General features: G+C 36.6%; 1 pseudogene; it reads left to right on the plus strand.

The window, feature by feature from the left end:
* LOC141498887 (fructose-2,6-bisphosphatase TIGAR pseudogene) overlaps positions 1-21,869 on the plus strand; it is an 85,766-nt pseudogene that overhangs the window by 219 nt on the left and 63,678 nt on the right.

Genomic DNA, 21,869 nt, shown 5'->3' on the forward strand with positions numbered 1-21,869 from the left:
TGGACAGCCCGACCTGTCCAATGACGGTGGCCCTTGCTTGCTAACAAAGGAACCCTTTGACCAATGAGAACCAAGACGAGGGGGATGGGGAGGAGAGAAGCTGAGTGAAAAGGCTCAAGAGGTAGGTAACTTTAAAAAAAAAAAAAAAGAAGAGAGGGTGGGGGTGCTAGGATGGGACATTCAGGCTTGGTGGACTGGTGAGTGAGTCCAGCCTTCTTTCTTGACAGCTGCTGCGATTGGGTCTGGTGCCAAGGAGAGGAGCAGAAGCAGGCAAAGGGAAGAAGGGAAACTGTTCTTGAAAAGAAGGATTGCAACTTCCCCACCCCGTTGCATACTCAATCAGGGTGGGTAGGTAAAAGGCATGGCATGGAATGAACATTAATCATTCGGCAAACATTGGTCGAAATCCTGCTGTGTGTACAAGGCGCAGAGCTGGGGAAAGTCGGGTTGCAAAGGGGAACAGAAACCGTCACTGCTGTCCCCCGAGAAGTCACTCACTAGTATATAATAATATAGAACCTGCTCAGCACTTCCCTCCAGACTTCAGAAAAAAAAAATTTATAGATTGAGTCTTCCTCTTCCATACCTTAGTTCTTAGTACTCCAAGGGTCTCTCACTCTTAAAACCAAAGCTGTGGGGGCGGCTAGGTGGCGCAGTGGATAAAGCACCGGCCTTGGAGTCAGGAGTGCCTAGGTTCAAATCCGGTCTCAGACACTTAATAATTACTTAGCTGTGTGGCCTTGGGCAAGCCACTTAACCTCATTTGCCTTGCAAAGACCTAAGAAAATTAAAATTAAAAAAAAACAACTAAACTGTACATTAGTTTGAACAGTCAGCCAGTTGATAAAAATAAAACAAAGGCATTTTTTTGCCATATCATAGCATGAACAGTAGTTTTAAAACAACAGCCTTCCCCCATAAAGTCATAGTAAACTCCTGCAAATACACAAGAATGAATACTTTATAGATTAGATAAATAGGTAGACACATGGGGGGAACACTTGTGGACACGTCAACCAGATTCTGATGAAGCAAGCTTCAAATACCCTTGTTTTTAGTGTCAAGTCCTCAAGCTGCTCCTATTTGGTCTGCTCCTCTGGGCACTTCAGTTCCTGACTTCTGGGACTAATTTTCCCTCATATCTCAGAAATAATTCTGCTCAGTCAAATTTGGCTCTTACTTTTTAAAAGCTATCGGGAGAGGTTAATCTCCAGTCAAGCAATGACCAGCTGCTCTATCAATACACCAACTTGTTGGAGAAATTTCTTGCACCTCTTGTAGGAGTAAGAAATTCCTTTTAGGGATTGGGTTATTATAGGATAACAATTGGAGCTATAGAATCACAGATCTAGAAATGGAAAGTACCTTAAAGAATATGTAGGCCAACTTTTGTGACCCTGGGCAAGTCAATAAACCTTCCATTTTGGTGTCACACTCAAATAAAAATGGATCCCTGCAGGTGTACACTGCCTTAAAAAGCCACAAATCAATATTATCTATGTTATATTGTATTTTTATTTATTTTCTAAAAATTTCCCAATTATATTTTAATCTTGTTCTGGCTGAACTCAGGAATTTTATAGGCCACTCAGACTAGAGATGTGTTCCCAGGGAAGTCTCTAAGACTCTTTTAAGTTGCAGAGAATATGCTGGTCTGAATTACTGAAGGTAGTTTCTTCAAGGAGTTTTCTATATCCATAAAATCATGGGTCCAGTTCCCATCACTAGGCATAAGATTCTTTTACAAGTTATAAATAAGTCACTTTTACTTTTACACCTTTTTCAATCTTCTAATAGGTTACTCCCAGTTAACTATTCATTGTCTGAAATGAACAATGTGTAAAGTGGTAGGGAGAGGTTGCCCAATAATTAGTCCCTGCAAATCATTTGCAAATCAACATATCCATTATACAGGTTTGATTCAAGTACCTAATATATGTCATTCATAGCCTAAAAGAAAAACTTGCATATATATATATATATATATATATATATATATATATGCAAAGATAATACAAGTCTTATGCCTTGTATGAGTATTATGCCATGGTAGTCATAAATCACATAAATATGTATAGATTACAAGCAGAAACAAATTATATACATTCCATAATTGTATATACCAAACAATTCTTATTAGAATATACATTACAGAAACTACTATTGTATATCATTGGAAAACAAAATATTTATATAATAAAAAGGAATATACATCACAAGCAAATGTCACTAGCTTATGCAAAACATTGCAGCCAACCTGTATATCAACACTATGTTCAGATTAATGAAATAGTTTGCATGTGGTTGTGAAACACAAATATCCATAACTGTGTTTTATCTCTCTCCATAAATAATCATCCCATCTACTTTTTCCAAGCAGTGACATCTTAGTCTTTTCATTGACCAAATAGTCCTGGCATTCCTACCATGACTTCCTAAGTTTGAGGATGACTATCAACACAGACCCGTGGTCCTAATCCCAAGCTTAGGTCAGGTTGGTTACCACAGCATTCCATGGGTACTCCCTAAGAATCTATATAACTACTTCAATTCTTGACTCCTAGAACTAATTTTCCACCAAATCCCAGAAATGATTCTGCTGACTCAGGTTTGGCTCTTTTTATTTTTTTTATTTTGGGGCGAGACACCCAGGGTTAAGTGACTTGCAGGTAGTAAATGTCAAACGTCTGAGGTCAAATTTAAACCCAAGTCCTCCTAACTTTAGGGTTGGTACTCCATCCATTGAACTACTTAGCTGCCCCTTTTGGCTCTTTTTAAAAACTACCAGGGGTATGGTCCCCTGAGGGTGTTGGTTTTCTCTTTTTACCAACAATGTCCTTGTCTTATCTCCATATTAGTTGTGTCTACATTGAAAACCAGACACAGACTAGATGTAAATTCATAACAACACAAGGGACCTAGCTAAGAATCTATTTCATACATAAGAGGAATTCCTTGGATGCTCTATGAATAGAAGAAAAAGAATTCTAGCAACCAGGAGCTGTGAACTAACCCTTTACCACAAGTGGTCTCTAAGCTTATCTATACTATGCCATGGAATCTCTACATACTATGGAAGATCTATTGCTTCTACCAGCTACCAGCTACCTGAAGGTAATACTACCTTAGTATTAGTATTAGCATTACCTCAGTACTACCTTAGTTAATATTATTTTTTTTAATTTGGATGACTAAAAAAAGTAGTTGGAAGAGAAACAAAATGGTGAGAGTTATTTAGTATTCAGACATATAACTATTCAGAGGTACCTTAGCTATTCAAGCATACCTTTAGAACCCTCAGGGAGATAACCTTGTTCAAGGACCTGGGACTTATCTGGTGAGAGTGGAGAGGAAATTAGGATAAGAATTTCCCAGAACTTGCATGAGCTACCTGAGGCTGGTAGAATTGGTATTGTATCCTATCAAGGAGTCAAGAAACTCAACCAAATGTTTTCCAAACATACATATATATATCTATATATATATATCTATATATATATATATCTATATCTATATCTATATATATATATATATATATACACACACACACACACACACAGCCTGAGCTATCTATAAGATCAGGATTCATACTAAAGGTTAAATAGGAGTCAGTTCCAGTTCCTGCCCAACCTAGTCTCTCCGCAACTTGGCATGAGGTAGACTTCCAATAATCTGTTATCTTGTGAATTCCTTGCACATCAAGGTTTCTTAGCAGAACCTGGATGGAGATCTAGGCAAAAAAATGTCATAATACTACCACTCCTTTCTAACAAAGATTTCCTTCCTTCTTTCTTCCTTTTCTCCTTCCTTCTTTTCCTCCCTTCCTCCCTATCTTCCTTCCTTCCTTTATTTTTCTTTCTTTCTACTTTCCTTTCTTCTTTCCTCCCTTCCTTCTTCCCTCCCTCCCTATCTCCCTTCCTTCCTTTCTTTTTTCTTTCTTCTTTCCTTCTTTCCTTCCCTACTTTTTTCCTTCCTTCTTTCCTTCCTACCTTCCTTTCTTTTTGTTTTTGTTTTTAGTTTTTGTAACACTATGAGGTTAAATGACTTGCCCCAGGTCAGGTGGCTAAGTGATTAAGTGTTTGAGGTCACATTTGCCCCTCCTTGGTCAGGCTGGCAGCTCCCTAATCTTGGGGACCCACTATTTTGATAACAGACTTAGAGCAGACACTGGCTTAGCCCATTTCATCTCAGAACTCCTAAACTCAGTAGCCTCAGACTCCCAGACCTCAGGGATTACAAGAGTGTACCATCATATCCAGAGATCAGAGCTTTTCTGATCCAAGGTCACAGCTAGCTAGAAAGCATTTTAATACATACTAGTTACATATCTCTATAATAGAAACTATTCCCTTCTCCAAATTCTAGAAAATGTATTTAGAAGTAAAGTCACCCTTTCCTACTACCACTCTCACACTTTTTCTTTTTTTCATTTAATGCTAACTAGTCATCTGAGTGGGGAAAAAAAAAACTAATCTCAAGTCTAAAAGGAAATCCCAGAAAGAAAGGAATTCTAGAAGTGTGCAGTGCAAAACCAGGACAGTGATCCCAATGTATAGCTTTCATTGAGTTATTCATGAAATAGGAAGGTAAAAGACTAGTCCAGTCTTATAACAAGTATTTACTATAAATGGTATGTATTTAATTATTTTTATCCCTGTTTTTCAACAGATCTATTTTTTTAATGGCAGTCTTCCTCTGGTTCTTTTTATATTTCATGCATGGATACCAGTTCATATATGAAGCCAACCATTTTTCTTTATCCCCCCCAATATATGAATGAAACATCTTAAATCTGACTGCATATATTTATTAGATGTGTGATCCTTGTCAAGACACCTAAGTTCTGTGTATTTCAGTTTCCTCAAACTGAAAATGAGAGGAATAGGACCTACCTTAGAATTGTAAGGATCAATTGAAATATTTGAAAATTGCTTAGTACAGTGCCTGGGACACAATAGAATCTTAATAAATGCTTATTTATATCTCAAATATTCTTCTTTTTTTAGTCCAAAGCAAGGTTATTTATGAAATTGCATAGAAAGACCAAATGGCAATAAAACATCTTCCCCTCCCTCATAAGCATGGGGTACATTCTACAACAAATACGCCAACATAGAGATACAATAAGTAGGGGAGGGGCAGCTCGGTGGCATAGTGGAAAGAATGCTAGCCCTGGACTCAGGAGGATCCGAGTTCAAATGTGGCCTCAGACACTTAATAATTTACCTAGCTCTGCGATCTTGGGCAAATCACTTAACCCCCATTGCCTTACAACAAAAAAAAAAAACAGTAAGTAGGGGGATACTTGTGTCTGGCATGCATAAATACAAGAGTAACTCATGTCTCTAACACTGCTGAGCTATTAATATCTCTATTATTCTTTTGTAGGCATATTGATGCATTTTGTTTTTCACATCATGGTCATTTCCCAATCACTCTTCATAGTATTATCCTCATTAAAATAAAATGGCAAGTTAGGCAAAATCATCTGATATTCTACTAAAACCTTCAAAGGCACTAGCATTTCACAACCACTATCATTTTACACCCACCCTTCTAACAAAAGAGAGAGACTCGGGTCCCTGAAAGGAAAGACTCTGGGAAGAAGCTGGTATGTAGAAGAGCTAAACCATTAACCATGTTTCTATCCATAGCTTACAACTATGGAGACTTTGGGAACTCCTCCCACCACCATTCTGGGTGAGATCCAAGACACTCTCCCTTGGTTGAATAAATTTTCTCACTGCCCATGGGAAACTTCCTTCACTCTGTATCATCTGGTATAGTCTTTCATGTATTCTTTATTTGATTTGTTTGTTATCTCTTTGGATAAATGGCTTTATTTAAGATTCTCTCTCTCTCTCTCTCTCTCTCTCTACATATATATATATATATATATATATATATATATATATATATATATATGTTCATTGTGGAACTGTTATTTAGTGGAAAAGGGAATCAAGCCTTGTATACATATATATATTTACATATATATATATATATATACATAAATACATACAGATATGGATAATATACACATAGATTTATATATATATACAAATGCATGTATATACATATACATACACATACATATATAAATATATATAACTTGGAACATTCCTTCCCCTTTAAGAGCTAGCTAGCAAGAGTTCTTCTTGAACTTAAAAAATTATTTACCCTAGACAGTATTTAAGGATATAATTCTAGCCCAGAACCTCCTCTGTCTTAGAAGAGCATAGTAGGTGGTAGAATTAAAGGTTTCCTTGGAGAAGGGTGGTAGGGAGCAGATTCTGGAGAGATCTATTCTTCTCTCCCTGTGAGTCACATCTAGATAGCCCTCTTTGGACATACAAAACCTATATGAGCAAAACGTAGGGCAGCCCCACACGTTCTACAGATTATCCAGTTAGAGCTTATATGGCATATCATATAAGATAATACTGGTCTAAATCTGTCTTCTGCCTAGTTGCCTTTTAATTTTTGTCAGAAACAAGTCTTTCTTAAGATAATTTGTGTTCTTGGGTTTATTGTCCTCAATCTGGTTTAACCCATCTGCCAAGTTGGTTTCCTGGCATGTGCATCTTAGAGTCACAGGTAAGAGTTGGGTGAAGGTGGACATCAGAGGTAGATAAATAGCCTTGAAAAGGCAAGGCTTCACACCAGAGGTGCTAGTCTTTGTTGATATCTTTTATAACATTTCTAATCCAAGTTATTTTTGGTAATATGCTAGGGGAAGTAGTATAAACTGTCTTTTTATTGCCTTATGGACTATTTGAACTTTTAATCATTCTCAGATTATTTTGTTCTATGATACATGGCCATTTAATATCACTAGGGTAATATTACTATCTAAAAAGATGGTCTCCTCACTTAACCCCGTTTCCTTAAATAAATACAGTAAAATAAATAAAAAATAAAAGATGGTCATCAATGACAAGTGACCAGTTTGGGATTCTTGAAAACACCATACATTTTCCCAAATTCAGTCCAAATTCTATTTTAATCTATTTAGTTCTTGTGTGAATTGCTAGCTTATTTCTTTTGAATGAGTATTTATATCATTAAGGGAGCCCTGAAAAATTCTGCAGATGCTGTCTTCCACAAACAAGACCATCTGGAGAACTTCATTATGTGTGAAAATTCCTTTTCTTTTTCTTTTTTTTTTTTTGCAAGGCAATGGGCTAAGTGACTTGCCTAAGATCACACAGCTAGTTAATTATTAAGTGTCTGAAGCCAGATTTGAACTTAGGTCCTCCAGACTCCAGGACAAGTGCTTTATCCACTAATACCACCTAGCTGCCCCTGAAATTCCTTTCCTCCTTGAATTCTGTGCAGAACATTTTCTGTGACACTGGCAAACACATTTGTCAATTATCTGTCTCCCTGTTTTGTTTTGTTTTTTACCGAATTAGATCTTGATACTCAAAGAATCATTGAACAATCTGTGGTTAGATCTATCAAAGAATTTTATATCATCTTGACAAATAGAGGCAGTATGATTTAGATATTCTGAGGGAAATGATTTAGGAACCTTAAAATACTATATAGATGCAAACTATTTTTATCATATGCATGGAAACACCTAGCTAAAGAAAAATTTTCAAAACTGCATTTTACCCTCCTGCATCAAATGCTTTTTTGTAATCAACAATGAATACAGTCTTCTATTTTCTAAACCTCTTAGTTGTATGACAGTAAACATATAGTTTACTGTGGAAATTATTTTCAAAAGCTTTGTTTTCTTTTCATATAAAGTATTCTTATAAAAATTTTCTAGAGATGAGATATTAGGCATTTGAGTTAGTAATTAATAGTAGTTTGATTCATTTCCATAATAATGCCATCTGGGATCTTTTCATTTCTTTTGGAATCTTTCCCTCTGATATATCTTGAAAATCAATCCCTGTTTATCTTTAAACTTGTGTCACTTCCAGCATGGATGTCTTTGGTATATTTTTAATCATCTCTGGCAATCCAGACATATAAGATTTTACAAATAAGTGTAAGGGGACAAGAATTCAGGCATAGGCAGTGACAGGAATTCAGGGCAAAAGTCATTAGCTATGTCCCATCCTCTTTAGGGTTACTAAGTGCCTCCTTGAAGCTTATCTAAACTCAGAGTAATTTGCTGCCAGATACAACCCTAAGAGTGTGAGTTGTTCAGGGAATATTCCTGCTCTGACTGATGGTGTGGCAATCCATGGGAGATTTTAACCCTTGGTAAATATGAAGGAATTTTCCTTTGATATTTGCTTTACTGTTCTGCTCTAATGGAAAACTTTGCTATTTCATTTATAGATTTTCTGGTCTTTTGTTCTCTATCATGGTCATAATAACAATAATAATAATTAAAATTTTTTTGTGCATGTACTCTGGAATCACTCTTGGACTAGCAATTTGGGTCCCAAAATTGCTACCTCTTTATAGAATTTTATAATCAACACTGAGGAGTTGGAATATTTTCTAGTACTTTTGCTTATCAGCCTCCATCACATTTAACTATAATCACTTGCCTATTTAATATCTCCCTAATATTAATTAACCAATAACAGCAATTCTTTAAAACAAGAATATATTTACTGAAAAAGTAAAGTGAATACTGAAGTGCTCCCAAAATAGGAGCATACTTTCTGTTGTAGTAGTTTGTTCTTTATGAAAAGGAGGCTCAAATTTAGTGTTTACTACCAAACATTCTTCCCACCAACTTTACTTCTGGGTGTGTGGCAAGGCTGATGGATTAGTGGTTCCTTTGCTTGAAAGATATGCTATCAGGGCAGTTAGGTGATGTAGTGGATAGAGCACCAGCCCTGGACTTTTCAGGAGGTCCTGAGGAGGACCTGAATTCAAATTCAGTCTAAGACATTTAGTAATTACCTAGTTGTGTGACCTTGGGTAAATAACTGAACCCCATTGCCTTGCCAAAATAAAAAAGATAGAGTATCTTGACTACTATATTTAGTCACTGTTGTCTAATTCCTCACCTGACACAGCTGATGTGACTACCAGAACACTTCATTATCAACTCTAGTTGTTAGATCTGTGATAGTTCTGATCTTTAAAATTAACTTGATATATTCTGTCTCTGCTACTCATTTACTCAAGACCAAGAGGGAGAAACACAACAGAGAAAGAAGAAATAGCGGTACCATGGTTTTATAGACACATAGCAGCCAGGAAGAGGAAGAACTCCCCCAACCATTAGCTCACAGGAATTCTTGACATGCTGACAGAATAGGAAATGAGAGAGAGTTCATCTGTTAAAGCCTTTTGTATATACAATCAATTCTAGCTCAGTAGCCAATTAAGAGTCTTATTACTCCATAAGTTAACAGAAAATATTCACAAGATGATTATACATATCCTGATATTGGGAGGTGGGGGTAAGGGTGGGAAAGGGAACCTTTTCCCCATGTTTTCAGAAGCAGGTTAATCAAGTTTCCACATGGATATGGTTTATGCTCTAAGAACTGAGGTTTGATTGACTAGTGCTCCCCTTATATTAACAATCACCCCATTTTACATACAACATTGAAGTTTTATTTTTCAAAATAGTTTTATTATATTTATTTTCACTATTTCTTTAAAATAATAAAGTTATTTTCAAAATTAATAACCATGGAGAACAACATACTATAAAGAAGTTAATGAATACTTTGAAGCTTTTCAGAGTCATGAAGGAAACATACTAAAAGAATTTGTCTTCTAAATTCTATCTGTGTTGGCCATGTTTCTTCACTTATGAAGAGAACAAAAGTTTGCAAATGGTTTCTAGGCTCTTTTGACTTCCATTTGTGGTGATTGTTTTATGTAAGTTAAACTTTTTTATAACATGGTGACAATCAGTATCAATATTTTTACTTTTATCAATTTCTCATTTTTTGTAGTCAACAACCTGTTTAAATAGGCAAATCTGAGGTTTTCATCATATACATTATCTTTTTTCATTTCTGTTAATTCAGTGTTTATTTCAAATCTTAATATAACCAACAGATTGTACAATGGCATAAAGATAGCTGATTTTTGAAATGACTGCAATAAATTCTTGTAAAGATAAAGCCATTTTCATCTTTGGTGGTGTTGTCAGTTTAGAGTTAAGAGATTCCTGAGAGATCATCTATTGCACTTACATCATTTTACAGATGAGGAATCTGAAAGTCAGAGAAACCAAAATATCTGGTCCAGGATCAAATAGTAATGGAGTTGGAACTGGGCTCTTCATTCCCTGCTTTTCCCATTATATATACCCTTAGCTCTTCTTTGGTGTTTATTATTTCTAACACCTATTAGCCCTCTTCTTGGAAAAAGTGTTTCTGATATTAGAGACATCAAATTTCTGATTAATCCACAAGTCATTCACGTTTTTTTCCCTTTATTAACCCCAAACCATTTTTTTTTTAGGTTTTTTGCAAGGCAAATGGGGTTAAGTGGCTTGCCCAAGGCCACACAGCTAGGTAATTATTAAGTGTCTGAGACCAGATTTGAACCCAGGTACTCCTGACTCCAGGGCCAGTGCTTTATCCACTGTGCAACCTAGTTGCCCCAGAGAAAGTTTTTTAAAGAAAGATTTTATTTATTTTGAATTTTACAGTTCCCTTCCCCCATTCTTGTTCCCTCCCCCATCCCCCACAGAAGGCATTCTGTTAGTATTTTACATTGTTTTCATGGTATACATTGATCTTAGTTGAATGTGATGACAGAGAAATCATATCCTTAAGGAAGAAAAAAATAAAGTATAAGATAGTAAAATTATATAATAAGATAACAGGTTTTTTCCTAATTTGAAGGTAATAGTCTTTGGTCTTTGTTCAAAGTCCATAATTCTTTCTCTGGATACAGATGGTATTCTCCATCTCAGACAGACCAAAATTGTCACTGATTGTCACACTGATGGAATGAGCGAGTCCTTCAAGGTTGAATATCACCCCCCCCCCCTCATGTTGCTGTTAGGGTGTACAGCGGTTTTCTGGTTCTACTCATCTCACTCAGCACCAGTTCATGCAAATCCCTCCAGGCTTCCCTGAAATCCCATCCCTCCTGGTTTCTAATAGAACAATAGTGTTCCATGACATACATATACCACAGTTTGCTAAGCCATTCCCCAATTGAAGGACATTTACTTGATTTCCATTTTTTTTGCCACAACAAACAGGGCTGCTATAAATATTTTTGTACAAGTGATGTTTTTACCCTTTTTCATCATCTCTTCAGGGTGTAGACCCAGTAGTGGTATTGCTGGGTCAAAGGGTATGCTCATTTTTGTTGCCCTTTGGGTCAAAGATAGTTGGGGTTTTTTTTAGGTTTTTGCAAGGCAAATGGGGTTAAGTGGCTTGCCCAAGGCCACACAGCTAGGTTATTATTAAGTGTCTGAGACTGAATTTGAACCCAGTTACTCCTCACTCCTAGGCCAGTGCTTTATCCACTGTGTAACCTAGCAGCCCCTAAAGATAGTTTTTTAAAGAAAGATTTTATTTATTTTTGAATTTTACAATTTCCCCCCATTCTTGTTCCCTCCCCCCATCCCCCACAGAAGGCATTCTGTTAGTATTTTACATTGTTTCCATGGTATACATTGATCTCAGCTGAATGTGATGACAGAGAAATCATATCCTTAAGGAAGAAAAATAAAGATGAGAGAGTACAATTACATAATAAGATAACAGGTTTTTTTCCCTAATTTGAAGGTAATAGTCTTTGGTCTTTGCTCAAAGTCCATAATTCTTTCTCTGGATACAGATGGTATTCTCCATTGCAGATGGATCAAAATTGTCCCTGGTTTCTGTCCTGCAGGGATGAGCAAGTCCATCAAGATTGATCATCACACAATGTTGCTGTTAGAGTGTATAATGTTCTTCTGGTTCTGTTCCCTTTATTCAGCATCAATTCATGCAAATCTTTCTAGGCTTTCCTTAATTCCTATCTTTCATGTTTTTTTTCTGTATTTTATTTTTCCTTTAATTACATGCAAACTCAAATTTCAGCATTCACTTTTTTTCTTTTATTAAAAATTTTATTTGAGTTTTACAATTTCCCCCCCACTCTTACTCCCCCCACCATGGAAAGCAATCTGTCAGTCTTTACTTTGTTTCCATGTTGTACATTGATCCAAATTGAGTGTGATGAGAGAGAAATTATATCCTTAAGGAAGAAACAAAAAGTATAAGAGATAACAAGATCAGACAATAAGATATCTTTTTTTTTCTTTCTAAATTAAAGGGAATAGTCCTTGAACTTTGTTCAAACTCCACAGTTCTTTCTCTGGATACAGATGGTATTCTCCATTGCAGACACCCCTAAATTGTTCCTGATTGTTCCACTGATGGAACGAACAACTCCATCAGGTTGATGTTCTGTTAGGGTGTACAGTGTTTTTCTGGTTCTGCTCATCTCACTCAGCATCAGTTCACAGCATTCACTTTTAAAACATTGAGTTCTAAATTCTCTCCCTTCCTCCAACACATTACCCCTCATTGAGAAAGCAAGCTATTTGAATGAAACTTCAAGTATCTTAGAAAAAAGTTACATTTATACAATCTCAAATGTTTCTCTTTGGTATAGTGTAGATGTAATCTGATTCAATGGCAAGACAATGAATAAAATAAATAACCTCTCAAGATACCCTTCCAAACCTAGCGTGACCAAGAGTCTAAATTCCTGATGCCTCCTCCCAGTCAGGAGAAAAGAATTTGTTTAGAAATGACTGGGTAGTACAACTACAACAACCACTTTCTCTTTATGTGAAAATCTTCATTCAGCACACCTGATAAACTTCAGCCTATACAGTCAGTCATTTTAGAAGTCCTCCTTCCTCCCCACTGCCAAGACACGCATATATACATACACACCTCAGGCCTCTAAGTTGGATAGTCCCAATCTTTTGCTTCCTCAAACTTGGCAGGCCACTGGGACCTAGGCATACATGCTTGCTTCTTAGCACCTGATACCTGTGTCATGTGAGTGGCTTGGCAAATCTACCATAGGTACTCTATCCTGCCTGGTGGCTGTCTCTGTGAGGAGAGTCAAAGTCTGCCTTGGGAAAGAATGAGGTTCATTGTTCTGAAATAGCTAGGTCCCCTTTAGAGAGAAATGGCTATGCTGGGGTCCCCCTGAAGAATGATATCTTTTGGGACTGCCCCTTTATTTAGCTGAGCCACTTTCAAGGTAGATAAGAATTTGCCAAGAGTGCACATAGCTTAGGAGACCCCCTCTTTAATATCATCTCTCCTCCCACTTACTGCCAGATGAAAGAAATTCCTCCATGGGGAATCTGGTTCTTTTTTTAAAATGCAAATGATCCTGAGAAAGGGAGTACCTTAGGTCATTAACACTTTAGTGTGAATTAGATTGCTTGAATGGGCCTCTGACTTTATCTGGTGTACTGGCCTCACTTCATAGATTAGGAGAGGCCTAGAAAAGACAAATGATTTACCCAAGAAAGCTTAATGCTAGAGCTCAAAGTAGACTCCAGCTCTCCTGGATTCTAATTCAGAATTTTTTCCCCTTCTACTATGTTGTCTCTCCTCAAATCTTTCTCTTCTTTCACTGTGAAATGGGTTTGGAGATGTGAATTGTAGTCTAGGATGAGAGCAGACCTATATACTAATCCCATTTTTGTTTTGTTGTGTTTTCATTTTGGGATTTTTGTTTGTTTGATTTGGGGAGGAAGGGAGGGGGCAACTAGGTGGCACAGTGTATAGAACACTGGCCCTGGAGTCAGGAGTACCTGAGTTCAAATCTGACCTCAGACACTTAATAATTACCTAGCTGTGTGGCTTTGAGCAAGCTTCTCTGCATCCTTGGAAGATCACTGCTAGTAAACTGAAAAGTATACTACTGAGGTTATGATGGGTGATTTTTCTGTTAGACTGCTGAGAATACAAGGAGATGTCTAAAAGTTAGATACAATGAATGTACCTTCTCCTCCAGGACCAATCACATACAACTGAAATTAGAGATTCTCATCTGCCATATCTTTTCAGAATTGTCACAAAGGGATACTTCCTGCTGATTAATTAAACCAGTATTTCGAGATGAACTTTTGATATCCATCCAATGGAAACATTATCTTGAGTTCTCTTTACTCCCTTCCTGAGACTCAGATCTTTCTTTCTTACCTCTCCCCAAATCTCCCAGCTGGCCATAGGTAATTTATGTTTTTCCTTTTTTCTTTCCTGAGTTAAGTCAGAGTTCAGCACCACACATACTTACACACACATACATTATAGCATCTGACAGAAAATATAAGAAGTAAGAATCTGACAGAGCCAAAGAGTGGCAGTCCAGGAGTTCAACTTGATGGCTTCTTTAACTGTAAAACCTTGATGAATCCTATAAAAGACTAAAAGGCTAACATAGGATTTGTACAAAATGACTCTTTCTTGCAGTATAGGAAGATCCACAAGTCATGCTTTTTGTTTTAAATTTCCTAAATACACCAGAAGAGCAGCTTAGTTCATTAAAGGAGTTCCTTCCTCCTAGAACTGAGGAGGCAAAATTTTAAGTTGCTGGGTGTAGCTTCCAGGAGTTCATTCCATTGCTACTCCCTGCTCCCTCCTATTCTAACAATTTAAAATATGTAGGGACATCCACAGGCCTCTAAGTGAAGGGTAACTGGGTCCTCTGAAACTATTTAATTCTGATTTGATCTTCACAAAGGTACAAAGATGAGTTACAGGTAGGTGAATGTATATGTCACGACTACCAAACAGAGAAGCTGATGAATTATGCTTCTCTTTACATTTTTACTATCAAATGTAATAATGTGTTTAAGATATTCTGTTTTGGGGGCGGCTAGGTGGCATTGGAGGTGGCTAGGTGGCGTAGTGGATAAAGCACCGGCCCTGGAGTCAGGAGTACCTGGGTTCAAATCCATTCTCAGACACTTAATAATTACCTAGCTGTGTGGCCTTGGGCAAGCCACTTAACCCCGTTTGCCTTGCAAAAAAAAAAAGATATTCTGTCTCAATTGAGACCACTTTGGGACATGAATAAATAAATTCTGTTCAAATTTCCACAGATTTGTCTAAATTCCACATACTTCTATTTCATAGCAAGGGAAATTTTCATTTTTTAAAAAAAGGACAATAGTTTTGGTTTCAGGAAAAAATATGACAGGACCTATATGAACTGATACAAAATGAAGTAAGAAGAATTGAGAAATCCTTGTACACAGTAATAGCAATATTGTAATGATGACCAACTATAAAAGGTTTGGCTACTCTGATCAATACAATGATCCTAGACAATTCCAAAGGAACCATGATTAAAAGATGCTATCCATCTCCAGAGAGAAAGAACTAATAATCTGTGAATGCAAATTGAAGTATGATTTCCTTCCCTCCTTTCTACCTTCCCTCTTTCCTTTCTTCCTTCCTTTCTTTTTTCCTTCCCTTCATTGTACTATGGCTAATATGGAAATATATTTTGCATGATTTCACATGTATAACTGATATCATTTTGCTTGACATCACAGTGGGTGAATGGTAGGAAGGAAATAGAGAATTTGGAACCAAAAAATTTTTAAAATTATTAAAAATAAATAATAAATTTGGGGGGGACAAAAGAGAGGGGGACTTTGATTTAATGGGAAGCAGTGAGTAACTATTTTAGACAATGTGTCCCCAATGATATTACAGCCAGCTGCCTCTACATGCCTTTCATCTCATATTCAACTAGTATCAACAGTAAAATATGAATCCTATCAAATTAGAATCTGCAAAACAGATTTTTTCCCCCTCTTTCTCACGTTTTGCTTCTAATCTTCTAGCTTCTCCTTCAAAATGAACATGGAGGAATGAAAACTTTGGCCCTCAGTGAAAGGGAACTAGATCAACTTCTTTCCTAATAGTCACTGGCATTTATTTATTCAGGGAACTCCTGAAAGGTAAAAAGACTGACAGCTTTCTGGTTTTTTTTTTTTTGCTCAAGAGCTGCAAAATACATAGAAAATATATATCTCCTCTCCACTTTGATGGATGAAGTTCCTCTCAGCAGTTCAGAGAGCTAGGATAACCCTTTTAGATCAGCTAAGGACAATGTTATTCCTATCCAGAGGAAGAAGAACAAAACAAAAAATCAAAAAACCCCTCAGAATCTGATGAATACAACATTCACTTTTTTAAAAATTTCGCTTATGTATTTCTTTCCTTTAATCCTAATACCTTGTATTGAAAATGACTAATCTGCAAACATGTTTAATACAAATGTATATGTACAATATTAACCTGACTGTTCACCCCTGAGGGGAGGGGGGGTGGGAAGGGAGGGTAGAAGGAAATTGTGTAACTTAAAAATATAATATGCAAATGGATGAATGTTGAAAAACTTTCATAACATGTATTTGGAAAAATAAAATATTAATGAAAAAAGAAAATATATCTCCCCTCCCTAACACAAGTTCTCATTTGAACTACCTAAAGTATTTTTCTCAGCAGCTCTTTGGGTAACTTGGTAGATTGTCCCTACTCCATTCAATCCAAAGGAATGTTGTCATATGGCCACCCAGTCCTTTTATCTACTTGGCTTTTTTCTTCTTTTTTTCTATTATGTGAACAGAGGACATGAGCACTCACAAAGATCCAATGAATTTTAGGACTATCATACTACTTCATATAACCGCGATTGCTTCACATCCAAGGCCATCCACAATAGACCTGATTCGTATCTGGCCACTGGACCCAGATGGCTCCAGAGGAAAAAGTGAATCTTGTGACCTTGCACAGTGCTTCCTCTCTCAAATCCAGTTCAAGGGCATGTAATGGCATTACCTCTCTGATGTCATGGTCTTCCTCAAGAAGCAAGGATAAGGGGCAGCTAGATGGTACAGTGGATATAGCATGGACCCTGGAGTCAGGAGGACCTAAGTTCAAATCCAACCTCAGACACTTGATAATTACCTAGCTGTGTGGCCTTGGGCTAGCCACTTAAACCCCATTTGTCTTGCAAAAATCTTAAAAAAAAAAAAGAACCAAGGATAAACAACAACAAAAATAACAATATGGCTATGAAATATTAGACCTTAGAATTAATCTAATCTTACATCCTCTCTTCCATTTTACAGAATGGGAAGTGGAGACCAAGAGAGATATTTTGCCCAAGTTCACATTGTACATTACTGACAAGAATCAGAATTAGAACACTGGTTGCTTCATACAGAGACCTAGGCTATTTTCAGGACATCTTCATTCTATTAAACCTGCTCTCTGATGATCAACCTGATCTTCCCTTACTCAGCCCCTCCCACTTCAGAATCTTGAACTCTGTCTGAGACTCCTGGTCTGAGAGCTGGACCTTCACATCTCTTCCTGACTCCCTATTGGGCTGTTAGGAAAGTGCCTTCTCCAGTCTTTCTTCTCCCTCCATGCATTGTTTAATAGTTTTATAGTTAGACTATAAGCTCCTTGAGGGCAGGGATTAATTAGCTACTTTCTTATATTTGTACAAAATTTAGCACAGTAACTAACACACTGTAAATTATTATAAATGTTGTATGTATCTTGCTTTCCATTGCACCATGTGATTTTCCTCTTTACGGAATTTTTTGTTTTTGTTTTTGGGTGGAGTAGATTCTCTTGTAAATTGTTCAGGTTTTCCCTTGGATGGAGTGATTGAATAACTCTGGTGCTGTGGGTCAAAAAAGATAGATAAGAGGGGGTCACTATGTGTCAGATGTGGAACTTGAACCCAGATACTCCTCACTTTGATATCAGTTCTCTAGCTATACCAATATACATACATATGTTGTTGTTGCTGTTTAGTCATTTCAGTCTTGTCCTTAGCAAAGATACTAGAGTAGTTTGCTATCTATATATCCAACTCATTTTACAGATAAAGAAACTGAGGCAAATGGAGTAAGTGATTTGTCCTGGGTCAAGTCATCTAATCTCTGACATATATAGGCTCACAACCTTGGGATTATCCTCAGCACCTCCCTCTTACCCCCCACCCACATCTGATCTGCTGCCAATTTTACCTCTGCAAGATGTCCTAAAATATTCCCCTTTTCTCCTCTAAAACTCTGGTACAGGCCCTCATCACTTCATGCCTGTACTACTGGTCATAGGTTGCTGGTGGTCTGCCTGCCTCAAAATCTCTCCCCCCACTTCCAATCCATTCTCCAGTAAGTCGATAAAGTGATTTTCCTGATTTCCGGTTCTGATTTTGTTATTCTCCTACTCGGTGGCTTCCTATCATTTCCAGGATCAAATTTAAAATCCTCTGTTTGTGTTGAAAGCCTTTTATAACCTTAGTCCTCTCCTACCTTTACAATTTTTTTCCCAACTTACTACCTGTCATGGATTTTTTCAATTTAGTGACACTGGCTTCCTGGCTGTTCCATCAACAAGACATTTCTATATCTTGGCATTTTCTCTGACTATCCACCCATAGCTCCTTCCTAAGCTCTGCCTATTAACTTCTCTGGTTTCTAAATCCTAACTATAATTCTACCTCCTATAAAAAACCTTCCCCAACTCCTTTTAATTCCCATGTCTTCTCTCTGTTAATTATTTCTTACCTATGCTTTTAATAGCTTGTTTTATCTTTATGTTTGCATGTTGTCTCCCCCTTTGGATAGCAAGCTTTATGAGAGCAGGGATTATCCTTTGCCTTTTTTTTGTATCTCTTAACCTTAATATAGTGCCTGGCAAAGAGTAAATGCATAATAAATGTTTTTGGATTGATTTATGACCCTGGGCAAGTCATATAATCTCCCAGTATCCCATATAACTCTCTAAGATGAAAGGTTGAAGAAGAGTGGCTGACTTGCATTGGTGGAGCAGTTTCTCATCAGAAAGCCCCCTTTACCAATGGAATCTTAAATTAGGACTAAAAAAAAGATATTTATATATATAGCTATATGCATAGATTTACATGAATAGATTTGTATACACATATGTGTGATCACATGTATGTATACACATAATTCAATAAATTTTTATTATGCACCTGCCATGTACCAAACACTCTGAGGAAACAAAAAAAAAAGGAAAAAAGATAATCCTTATCCTCAAGAAGCTTATGATTTGATGGGAAAAGCAATATACAAAAAAAACTGAAAAGGAGGTAGAGGGCAGGAGTCTACCAGTGGGTACTTGGTAAAGGGCCATGATGGTCTGTGGAGTCAAAACCTAGCAGGGTAACTAATAGATAAATGAAGAGTCACAGGGGATAATTGCTGATTGAAAATGGAAATTTACACACACACACACTGTGTAAACACACACACATACATGTACACATATGGATATGGCCCGATAAAGAGTATAGTTTCCCAAATGAAAGGAGAAACAGAGTTCAAAAGTTAAGTAGCTTCCCACACCTATGTGGTTTACCTTCTAGAATTCTCCTGTCTTTTCTAACTAGAAAAAAATTAGGAACTACATATTTATGTATATATGTATTATGCATTTATGTATGCTTATGTGTATGTATAAACATATATACTATCCACATCCCCATACATGAAAAATAATAACACAAATCAGAATATGCCATTATCAAATAAATCATACGGGCAATAATATCAAAAATGTTCAGAGGAGGAGGAAATCGTTAGTTGGAATGATTATGGAAATGTCCACCCATACCAGGCCCCTAGGGCTATAAAACCATACCTATCTAACGGTGCCACTGCCATTGATAGAAGAGATGAAATATGGGAAGAAAAGAACTTATATGTATAGGGGTATTTATAGCAGCTCTTTTCTGGTTTCAGGGAGCTGAAGGTTGAGGGCATCCCCATCAGTTGGGGAATAACTGAACAAATTGTGGTATGTGATTAAGATGAAATGCTGTTTTGTTATGAGAAATGATGAACAGGATGTTCTCAGCTAAAAAAAAATTTACATGAGCAGATGCAATGGAAAATGTATTGTTCACAAAGTAGCAGCATTTCTGCAGGATGATCAAGTTATGAATGATTACCTTCTTTCAGTAATGCTGTGACAAGAGAACTTTGAAAGACTTATGATAAAGAACACTATCCATCCCAAAGACAGAACTGATGGTGTCTGAATACAGATTGAAGCATACTTTTTTCTCTCTTTATTTTTCTTGAAGTTTCTCTTTTTTTAGAGTGGGGGCAGTTATGTTTACATTTACAGCATGACTATTATGGTAATGTTTTTCATGACTACACATTTTTAACCTATATCAAATAACTTGCTTTTTCAATGAGGGGGATTGGGATAGGAGTAAAGGAGAAAATTTGGAACTCAAAGTTTTAGAAGTTAATGTTGAAATTTGTTTTGCATGTAATGAGAAGGGGGAAAAGTCTATTTATGAGAAAGGCTTCAGAATATGGAGGAAGAAATACTGATTTGGAGTTGTTAACACCTCCACCCACTCTCCCAGTTATTTTTTGTTCAGCAGCTTACCTCCCAATCACCATAGTTCTGATACTCTCCTCCATCCATCCCCATCACCTATCTATTTAATTCCCTTACATCCTGAGAATTTTTTATAGCCTGAAAGCACACATATACATGTACATATGTGTATACACATACACAAATGCATCCATATGTTGTGTTTATACATACAGAAACATGCCTAAGAGGCAAGATGGCAGAGAAAGCGGAAACTAGAATCAGGAAGACCGGGGTTCATATGTCACACCTGTGAAACTTGCTAGCCTTGTGATCATAGGTAAGTCATTGAACTCCTTTAAATATCTGGGAAGGCCCTAAGCCTATAATGAGTTTAGATCTCAGCTAGTAGAGATGCCAGTGAAATCATATGCCTCTGACATGTTGAAATATATACTTACATATATCATGTATTCTTGGGAGGGCACTAAACACCTTGAGAATGGTGACCATCCTGGGGCAATCAAGAGAGTGAAGGGTTGAAGAGTCACCCAAAGGAACTGAGAATATTTAACACAAGGAAGAGGAGACCTGGGGAGATGAGAGCTGTTGAAGACAGCAGTTGTAGTGGTACTACACGAAGAGGTGCCATGTGGAAGAGTTTTGGCTCGACTAGAACTGGGAGCAGTTCTGAAATTTCTATAGAAAAAAAAATCTTTGGTTCATAATAAGAAAAAACTACTTACTGATTGGAACTTTCTAAAATTGGAATGGGTCCTATCACACTACAGGGCTTTTAAAAACATAAGATGATGACAAGAATATTTCAAGGCAGATTCTTGTGTTGTACTAGAAGGCATCTGATGTTCCTTCCAAATATGAGAGTTAATGATTTTATGATAATTAGACTGGTTTCCTGATTCTAACACTTTTCCTTTAAAAAAATTAAATCACCTTTTTAAAAAATTTAATCAGTCATGTTAACTTGTTCATACATGAAGTACAAAATAGAACAGCAAATCAGATTGCATATAAAACTTTGAAATTATATATTGTTGAGTTTCTAAATTGTATAAAAAATTTAACAAAATTTAAATTTGTTTGTCTTTCTGAACATCTTTTTGTTTACTCCTATGAACTTAAAATTTTTTTATATTTATCTTTTGCTACCCATGAACTCACCCTCTCCAATAGAAGCCTTTCCTTGTTCTAGTACATGATCCATTACACATTACCTTTAGTTAAAAAAAAACTTTCCATAGTTTATTCGCAATAAATAGCTTAGATTTACTAGAGAATTCTCTTCCAATTGCATGTTGAATTTTAAGTTTAATTCATTTGTCCTACTGTTGCTCAAATTTATAGTTTGTAGTGTATTATTTGTTGCTTTAAAAAACTAACTTAGTTTTTATGCATTTCTTTTTGTATTCTCCCCTTCGCACTCCCCTAACCCCCCCATATGACCACAATGAAAAATTCCCCCAAACCTGTTTATGAACCTAAAGATCACTTGTAACCCCAAGAAAAAGTTATATAAATTCAACCAGTGACCATTTACAACAT

Source organism: Macrotis lagotis, chromosome X, assembly GCF_037893015.1.
Source record: "Macrotis lagotis isolate mMagLag1 chromosome X, bilby.v1.9.chrom.fasta, whole genome shotgun sequence".
NCBI lineage: Eukaryota > Metazoa > Chordata > Mammalia > Peramelemorphia > Peramelidae > Macrotis > Macrotis lagotis.